Source organism: Solanum lycopersicum, chromosome 8, assembly GCF_036512215.1.
Source record: "Solanum lycopersicum chromosome 8, SLM_r2.1".
In the NCBI taxonomy this organism is placed as follows: Eukaryota; Viridiplantae; Streptophyta; class Magnoliopsida; order Solanales; family Solanaceae; genus Solanum; species Solanum lycopersicum.
This window is the reverse complement of record NC_090807.1, coordinates 29,650,665-29,661,393: the sequence shown is the minus strand read 5'-3', so window position 1 is coordinate 29,661,393 and position 10,729 is coordinate 29,650,665. Positions and strand designations below refer to the sequence as shown.

Below are 10,729 nucleotides of genomic sequence, written 5' to 3'. Positions count from 1 at the left end.
TCTTTCTGAGTAAAGACATATTGTAGGCTATGATGATCCGTATAGACTTCACACTTAACCCCATATAGATAGTGCCTCCATTGCTTTAATGCAAACACTACCGCAGCCAACTCAAAATTGTGGGTCGAATAATTACGTTCATGCACCTTTAATTGCCTCGAAGCATAAGCAATTACATTCTTCTCTTGCATTAGCACTGCACCCAAACCAGAATAGGATGCATCACAATAAACAATGAAATACCTTCCACTGGCAAGGTAAAAATTGATGCAGTAGTCAACAAGGTCTTGAGTTTCTGAAAGCTTTCCTCACACTCGTCCGACCATACAAAGGGAACACTCTGCTTAGTCAAGTTTGTCAATTGGGAAGCAACAGAGGAAAATCCCTTGACAAATCGACGGTAGTAGCTAGCTAAACCAACAAAGCTCCTCACCTCTGTAACATTAGTAGGTCTTACCCAACTCTTCACTGCTTCGATATTAGAAGGATCCACTATCACTCCATCCTTAGAAACCACATGCCCCAAGAAGGACACTGAATCTAGCCAAAACTCACACTTGGAGAATTTGGTATAAAGCTTTTTCTCCCTCAACATTTCCAATACAATTCTCAAGTGCTCCTCATGTTCTTCCCTGCTCTTTGAGTATACCAGTATATCATCAATGAATACAATGACAAAGAGATCTAGATATGGCTTAAAAATCCCGTTCATCAGACTCATGAAAGCAGCAGGGGCATTCGTAAGTCCAAAAGACATTACTAAGAATTCATAATGCCCATACCTGGTTCGAAAAGCAGTCTTTGGCAAATCTGCTGCCCGTATTTTCAATTGATGATAACCAAATCTCAAGTCGATTTTTGAGAAGGTACAAGCACCTTGTAACTGATCGAACAAATCATCAATGCGAGGAAGAGGATACTTGTTCTTAATAGTTACTTTATTTAGTTGCCTGTAGTCTATGCACATTCGAAAACTCCCATCCTTCTTCTTTACAAATAAAACCGGAGCACCCCAAGGGGAAGCGCTTGGTCTAATGAAGCCTTTACCTAACAACTCTTGAACTTGGGCCTTTAACTCCCTTAACTCAGCGGGAGCCATTCTATAAGGGGGTATGGAAATGGGGCGAGTACCCGGCTCCAGGTCAATGCAAAAGTTAATATTCCTATCCGGTGGCATACCAGGAAGGTCTGCAGGAAACACATCCAGAAACTCACGGACTATCGAAACCGACTCTATTGAAGGTACTTGGGTAGTATCATCCCTGAGATGTGCCAAGAAAGATAAAAAACCCTTACTAACCATTATCTTAGCACAAAGAAAGGAGATGATATGAACTGGGGTGGAAGTATAGTCACTCTCCCACACTAGCGGATCTGTCCCAGGTTTGGCCAATGTCACAGTTTTGGCATTACAATCTAAGATTGCAAAGTTTGGAGAAAGCCAAGTCATACCCAGAATTACATCAAAATCAACCATTTCTAAGATAACCAAATCTACATGAGTATTTCTCCCCATAAAAGTCACAAGACAAGACCTATACACCTTTTCAACTATCACAGACTCACCCACCGGAGTAGAAACACGAATAGGCATGTCAAGCAATTCACAATGTAAATTAAGACCAGTAGCAAATGTGGAAGATACATATAAAAATGTGGAGCCAGGATCAAATAATACAGAATCCATGCAGTACAAACCAAAAGATTAACTGTGATAACAACATCAGATGTCTCCGCTTCAGACCTCCCAGGGAAAGCATAACAATGGTCCCTATCACCTATCTACCCGTCGCCCCTACCATGTTGCGCTGCAGTAGTTCCAGTTTGCCCGTCACCCCGGCCGTTTTGGTGACCACCATTATCTCGGCCACAACGTCCTTCAGAATGACGGCCTCTTCCATGACTACCTCTACCTCTGACTATTGGGGGTCTGTAACTCTATTTTGGTGACCACCATTATCTTGGCCACCACTCTCCCCACATCCATAACACTCTCTGGATTCAAGCATAGGTCTCTATGAGAATGACGAAGTCTGGGGGTAACCTCCAAACTCAGAGAAATGTTGACCGGTCTGCGGTGGACCCCCAGCTACAGTCTGCAGTGAAAACTGAATAGGTCGAGCTGGATAACTTCCTGAACTCTTCCCTCTGGAGTAAGAGCCACTAAACTCACCTCCCTTACGAAACTTCTTAGTTGTTGATGCCATGGTGAAGTCATCTGTCTTCACTCCCTCTACCTCTATCACAAAGTCTACCACTTCCTGAAAGGATTTTGCTGCAGTAGCTACCTGTAAGGCTGGAATCTGCAAATCTGACCTCAATCCCTTCACAAAACGGCGAATCCGCTCTTGTGGACTGAAGCAAAGCTGGGTGGCATACCTGGATAATGCACGAAACTAAGCCTCATACGCAGTAACCGACATCCTGCCTTGCTCTAGGCTTAGGAACTCATCTCTCCTCCTATCCCTCAAAGTCCGGGGTATATACTTCTCCATAAATAAGCTAGAGAATGATGCCCAAGTCATAAGTGGTGCCTGTGCTGGTTGACACCCTCAACATATGACCGCCACCACATTTTGGCGTTCCCCTGAAACTGATAGGTCACAAACTCAACGCCAAATCGTTCCACTATGCCCATCTTATGTAGCAACTCATGACAATCAACCAGAAAATCATAGGCATCCTCAGATTCAGCACCCTTTAAAACTGGTGGTTTCAACTTCAAGAACTTAGTGAAAAGTTCATGCTGATCACTTGTCATTTTAGGCCCTGTAGTCAACCGAGGAAACGTTCCTATTTCCAATGAGGCATCCATGCAGGGAGCCACAGCAGCAGCATGTTGTACTCCCGGAACCTGAGGTGCTGGGGCAGCAAACACTAGGGGTGTCTGGCCCTGATCAGATAACCCACTAAGATAAGCAAGAACCTGATTAATCATCTCTGGGGTAGGTTGGGGTGGTAACTCCTCATTCTGCACTTGTTCATTCTCCCCTTCCTCACCCTCTCTTAATACTTCCTCAGTCGGTGGAGGAGCCACCGCCCTAGTACTAGATGGGCCAGGTGCTTGTCCTATTCCTCTAGAGGACGTCCTCCCACGACCTCTACCACGACCTCTTGCCACTGCTCCTCTTCGAGCTACATCCCCAGTGGCTGGCTCAGATGCTTCTTGTCTTACCGGTGTTGGTGTTGGCGTAGTTGTTGATCTAGTTCTTCTAACCATCTGCGAAATAGAGTGAAGATGGTCAGATACCAATTTGTATCACCTAGATACAAATTGGATCCAAGTAATAGCACGAAATAAAGAAAGAATGTAATTTTCCTAAAGTCCTATAGCCTCTCAAAGAAAAGTAAAGGCGTCCCCCTACCGTTCCTCAAGACTCTACTAGACTCGTTCTGGTGTGATAAGACGAACGAACCTAATGCTTTGACACCAAGTTTGTCACGACCCAAAACGAGCCGCGAGTGGCACCCACACTTATCCTACTATGTGAGCGAACCAACCAATCTAAACCCCAACATTTCAATACCATATAAACAGAATACAATGCGGAAGACTTAAAACTCATTAATATAACAAATAAATAACTTCTAAGATTCAATCATACTATTCCCAGAAACTGGAAGTCATCACCACAAGAATATCTATCCTCAAATTGCTAAATCTAAGAGTATCTAAGAACCTAAAATAAATAAACAACTAGTCCATGCCAAAACTTCAAGGCATCAAAACGTGAAGAAGAAGATCCAGTCAAAACTAGAAACAATAGCTCACCCTGAATTCTGGTGTGATGAAGACTGGCTAGAGTTGCGGACGAGTCGAAGTTTATGGCACGTTTGCTGCATTCCATAAATGACAAAGAAAAAGAATAAAAGTAGGGGTCAGTACAAGGGACACGTACTGAGTAGGTATCATCGGCCAACTCAAAATAGAAAACATTATATATCGAATAATAACATAAAACCAACCAAATACTTAACAGGTGATAACAACAAGTATAAGAATCATTTGCAACACTACCAAACACACCTATGAGAACTCAAGCCTCCACACCGTACTCACTTAGGAATTAGGTTCTTCAAATCTGAGTATATTAGCATAATTCAAGATTCATTCTCTTTGTTCTTCTTGTGTCGGAACGTGACGCTCCGATCCCCTATTACTGTGTGTCGGAACGTGACACTCCGATCCCCTACTATCCTTGTGTCGGAACGTGACACTCTGATCACCTACATTCTGTGTCGGAACGTGACACTCCGATCCCCTAATATTATCATGGTGTCGGAACGTGACACTCCGATCCACTAATCTCATTCTATTAGTTCATCAATCCTTCTTTATGCCCAGTCGTCATCTTACTAGAGAGATTTTAGGCTTAAAGATTCAATAACCTCCACATTCTAATCCATCAAAATTACATAATCAAATCATGGAAACACACTATCAAGCATATAGAAGATTTTACAAAATTACCCAATACATATCAATCACTATTTAGAGTTTACTACGGAATAGCATAAACCATAACCTACCTCCACCGAAGAATCGTGATCAAGCAAGCTATCCCACAAAACCTTTGCTTTCCTTTGCGTTCTCTCTAACTCTCGCTCGTTCGTCCCTCTGTTCATTTTATTTTTCCTCTCCAATTTCTTTCTCTTTTACCCTAATTATCCTATAAATCATTATGATGAAAGTAGTCCATTATTTAGGTTTAAGTTGTCTCCTTTAGCAGAATTTCGACCCGAGTGGACTTACGGAGCTTGTGACGGTCCGTCATGACTGTGACGGTCCGTCTTGCCATTCCATCGCGAAGTTCAGAAAGTTGATCTCAGTACCCAAATTTTTCAGAGTTTAAATGTTTTGGGACGGAGACCCTCGACGATCTGTCGTGACCATGATGGTCCGTCGTGTGGTCCGTCGACACAGCCAGTTATTTTCAAAAATAAACTCTACTGCTTGAATCGACTAAACGGGTCGTTACAGATTTACAAGAGATGGGGATCCGAAAAGCTTTGCATCCTAAGAAAAAGGCTAATGGAAAATATTATCTTCCTCCTGAATGTTTCACATTGAGTAAAAAACAACAATACATCCTCTTACAAGTGTTAAAAGATGTGAAAGTTCCAGATGGATATGCTTCAAATATCACAAGTTGTGTTGATCTCAAGCAACACATAATGCATGGGTTGAAGAGTCATGACTGTCATATTTTAATGCAACAACTCCTTCCTATTGCCTTGCGGAATCTCTTGCCAGTGAATGTACTTAATCCATTGATTGAATTAAATAATTTCTTTAGGGGCATTTGTTCAAAAAATCTAAAGATAAGTGACTTAGAAAAACTCCAAGATCGAGTTGCAATAACTCTATGTCATTTGGAGAGAATTTTTCCTCCATCTTTCTTTGATAATATGGAACATCTACTTATCCATTTAGTTGAAGAAACAGTGTTGGGAGGACATTTACAATATCGCTCAATGTGATTTATCAAACGGTATCATTTTGTTATTTTTTTATCCTACTTGTAAGAATTTTATTTGTATTCTAAAATTGTCTATTTTAGGTTGTTGCTTTGTCTTAAAAACTACATAAGGAATAGACGTTATCCAGAAGGTGCGATTGCAGAGGAACGTCGGATAGACGAGTTAATGACATTTTGCTCATGGTACTTAGATGACATCTAGACTAAATCTAATCCACCTTTAAGAAATGATGTTATATCTAATGAACGGACCGACCAAGAGAGTCGTTAATCAAGTAGAGAGAAAGGATTGAAGCTTGATGACATTACACGTGCTCAAGACCACAAATATGTTTTATTTAATTCTACCTCCACAGCCTATATCGTAAGTAAGTATTAAATCATAATTTATAATTAGTAATTAATTATTGTTTCAGTTTTTAGTAAATAGCTATGTGTTTTACTTCCTTAGTGAACATATAAAAGAAATCAAGAAGGAAAATTCTCGTCTATCAAGACATAATGTGCATCGAATTCATAATAAAAGATTTCAACTATGGTTTAGAAATCATGTAAGTATCAACTAGCTAAAATATTTGCTCATATATTACTATATAGGTAATTATAATTTTTAGATCACATCTTTATTTTTGAATGTTAGGTCGAGAAGATGCATATGGTTAGTGAAAAATATCTGAGGATATTCAAACTTTAGCCATTGGATCATTAATACAAGCTAAAAGAATGACTTGATATATATGTGATAGAGTAGATACTTAACCGAGTCTCATGATGTTGAGAGAAAAACCCAAAATAGTGGTATTATGTTAAAGGCTGTCACTCAAAGTTATGCAAGCACAAAAGATAGAAATCCTATATTGGCGGAGGTTTCTTTTTATGGAATCTTCACAGACATAATTGAGTTATATTATTCCAAGAATCTCAAGTTTGTATTTTTTAAATGTAAATGGGTGAACAATAAGAAGTGGCTTATTGATAAAGATGATTATGGATTTACTCTTCTAAATTTTAATCATCTACTCTATACAAAACATCAGTTATCACATGAACCATTCATCTTTGCTTCTCAAGCTCAACAAGTGTTTTATGTCGATCATCCTATGAAAACGAAGTGACGAATAGTTGTTAAAGTGAAGCCAAGAGGTTTTTATGATTTAGGTGATGACACACCAACAATTGAGCATAAGGAAAGACATATGGAGTTGTCGGCTGAACAACAATTGGATAACACAACATTTGAAACTGAAGAAGACATTGAATGGGTTAGAGAAGGAGTACCAGGATTAGAAATTGACCCAGAAACTTGGGAAAGTAATGAGGCATATGACGAAGATGACAACATATCTTAGTTTTTGTTACTATAGTAGTATAATCACTATTTCAGTACAATTGATTGTTGAACAATAATTACTTTGATGTTTTTACTCTTCATTCATCTGTTAAAATCTCATACTTTTATTGGTCTTATTGTTCGACATGTAGTTTGATATTATTTTATACTTGTGTATAGTAATTTGGCAGGATTCATAGCAGCTAAGGAACTTCGTTGAAATGGCAAGAAAAAAACGGAGAAATTCTAGTCAAGGTGAGATTTTATATGATTCTTCGGAGCAATAAAAAAAACAAATCAAAAGTATGTCATTGACTCAACCGCCCCAAAATTGGCTACAAAATGAAAGAGATGAATCACATTATACAAAAAATCTTCCAGGTATAAATATCATGATGTATATTCTTCCTTTTATAGTATAAGTAGTTAGATATTTTTTATATAAATAATAAATCTGCTTCTTTTTTATCTTTGATTATTTATAGATTCTGAGCAACAAACACAACAAATCGGAAGTATGCCAATGCTTCAACCGCCCCAAAATTGGCCACAAAATGAAAGAGATGAATCACATAATACAAAAAATCTTTCAGGTATTAAATATCATTATATTTATTCCTCCATTCATAGTATAATGTAGTTGGATAATTTTTATATAAATAATAAATTTGCCTCTTTTTATATTTGGTTATTTATAAATTCAGAGCAACAAAAAGAATAAATCGGAAGTATGTCAATGCCTCAACCTCCCCAAAATTGGCCACAAAATTAAAGAGATGAATCACATGGTACAAAAAATCTTCCAGGTATTAAATCTCATGATATTTATTCTTCTTTTCATAGTATAAAGTAGTTAGATAATTTTTATATAAATAATAAACTTTCCTCTTTTTTATATTTGATTATTTATAGATTTTAATGAAAGTGAAGAGAAGTCTAAGTGAACTAGGGGTCCCACTATGATGCCCTCGGGATGGGGAAAAGATGGTGGAAATTTATATATTGAATTGAATGAACATGATCAAGTTATTGGGTCATAAGGAACTAGATTGAGTTCAAAACTTGGTGTGCTAGCACGAAATGGCATCTTAGCGCCACTGAATCATAAAGATTGGAGGCTTGTACCTAGTATCTACAAGGATAGAATATGGGCTCATATCAAGGTTCTTAGTATATACATAACCTATATACTAAGATGTTTTTGTTTTTTATATTTTATTTTATAAATGAGTTGTGTATTAAATATATGTACAAGAAAATACTGACGCAACTAATGACATGAAGCGCATACTGATGATGTCATTTGGATCTAAATGGAAAGAATTAAAGGATGAAGCAAAAACCATTGGATATGGCCCATATAACACTGATATTGAGCGTTTAGCTCATCGTCCAGATAGAGCTGAAAAAGATCAGTGGCATTCATTAGTTCATTATTGGAGTTCAAAGAAGCAAAAGTAAGCTCTAGATATCTATTTCTGCATTTGCGTTGTCATAAATTATTAACGTCGTGCTTTTCCTAATTATATTTCTTATTGTAGAACAACAATAAGTTCTTTAGGATTTTTTTTCTTTCTTCTAATTGGTAAAAATAATATTATTGTACATGTCCAGTTTGCTAACCTGCACAAAATGCTCTTCTATAGAAATTGATTGCCCTTTGTGAAACTCAACTATGTTGCTTTTTTATATTTTTCTTGGCTATTTATTTTATATATTCAAGATTGCACATGTCCTCTTATACATTGTTGTGTTCAAATTTCTAGAAAAAGAATGAGAGAAACAAAGAAAGTTGAAAAGAATTGACCATGCCACACACATCAGGGAGAAAAAAGTCATTCTCAAATTATAGACGATGTACGATGTAGTCACTATTTATTCTTTTTAACTTATATATTAAATAATACTTATCGTGAATATTTGAAGTCAATCTCTTACTATTCAAACAGATGACAAAGATGAATTATGGTGTAAAACCAACTCGTATTGAGGTGTTAAAAAAGACTCACATTAGAGTGAATAAAGATCCAGTAAATGAGATAGCTGGTGAATTTATGGTAAGCTCTTACTCTTTAAAAATATAACGTTACTTTCTTTGTATTACAATTATTTTAGATCTTCTCATTACTTTACCTTTCTTTCAAAAAGAAACAAATGGATGATCTTGCCGAGGTGTAGCTGAGTTGAATGTCCCTGTAAGTGCTCCTAATGATGTGTACTCCCAAGTAATGGGATCAGACACTCATGGAATTGTTCAAACTTTAGAAAAAGGAGCATCTCCTAGCTTAGTATATGTCCCATGAACAATATCAGGCTGAAAAAAGAGATTTGATACAAAGGTTGACATGGAAGTTCAAAAAGCTACCTCAGCTATGAAAATTGAGATGACAGAGAAGATGTATGAAGCAAAAAAAGAGATGGAAGCGATGGATAAAAAGTTGTTAGAAGAGAAAGAGGAAGCAAAAGAGAATAACGAAGTGATGGAGACAATTACCAAAAGCAAAAATGGATATGGAAGAAATTATAGCGGATAAAGTGAAGGAAGGAGTACAAGCATACGTGGAGTCTTTGGGAACTAATATTGATGCAAATTTGAAATCAGATCAGGTGAAATAATTGTGTTGCTAAGAAAAGGCTTTTTTTAGATGAAAACTTAGTTTCTCTTTATTATAATCGTCTTCCTCTTTTGCAATAGGTTTCTGATAACCCACTTGAAGATTGTCAACAACCACCATCACTTGTTCCAGGTGTTCACACAAGAAAGGTTAGAGAAAATTTCACTAAAATTTTGAATTTTACTTTAATTGCGTAAGTCCTAACATTTATATGATCACGAGATCAAGTAATTCCACTATCTTGTTTAATGTGGATTAATTGCCAAACTGTTAATTGTGTGTCATGTTCACATTAACAGTCTAAGTGATCATATTTTTCTTTTGTTACTTGTTCTTGTTGTTTTTCAATTGGTATAGTGAAATTATAAAATGTGTTAATTTATCATATTATTTCTAGTTTACACCACAAAAGCTAAAATGCTTAATCGTACAGACTTTAAACAGAAGCCTAGAAACTCTAACCAAGCATCACAGTAAACCAAAAGGACCCATCCATAGCAGATGGAACTGACGAAATTTTTATCCGACATCAGAATCTTCAGATGTTGACAAAAGTCAACTTTTTCATGCATTAAGCCTCCAAAATTGAAAAACTTGCACCAAAGACTGTGTGTCCTAATCATACTCTAATTTATCATTTTATAATTTATATTTATGATCTGGCTATGTTCATTTTGACCAACATGAACCTGTAGCTCTTGCCCCTTATTCTCATTCGTCCCTGCTGCTTGTTGTTGCCCTTTGTGGCATCTCTTATTTTCGCTTAGTTTGGCCTTTGATTTGTTGTTGAATAGTTTACCGTTGGTTTGTGCCCCCACTGTCTTGTAGTTTTTGTTCCTATTCTCACCAATGAACAATTTTTTTCTGATACTTTTTCTGAGTGCTATGAGAAAAATTAAGATTACTATGTTGATCATTCGGTTTAGTGTGTCCCAGGATAGAAATCTTTCCCTTATGGATGAGTTGATTGTGATGGTTTTCTTGTGGAATCTAGAAATGGGTTCTTATAATAATGAATATCTTTTTTCATTAGGTAGTTTCTGTTATCTACTTTTTGGGGGACTGCGAGTTTTATTTTTGTGATATGAGTCTTTCAACTATTAGAATTACTTAAAAAGAGATAAAAGGACAATCTAAAGAATCATATTCAAATATACTATGGTAGATTATAACTCATATCTCATAAAAAGAAATCCTTTGGCTGCTACTTTGAGCTATCTGAGTTTTTCAACACTGTAATTTGGTTTTTTGCTTTTTTAAACAAAGCCAGATCTGGGATCTAGTTTGATTTTGAGCTGAAGTGT

At 36.8% G+C, this 10,729-nt stretch overlaps 1 pseudogene; it reads left to right on the top strand.

Annotated features, from left to right (window-relative positions):
• Positions 1-4,992: 4,992 nt before the first annotated feature.
• On the top strand, positions 4,993-9,426 carry LOC138337890 (uncharacterized; annotated as a pseudogene).
• Positions 9,427-10,729: the final 1,303 nt, after the last annotated feature.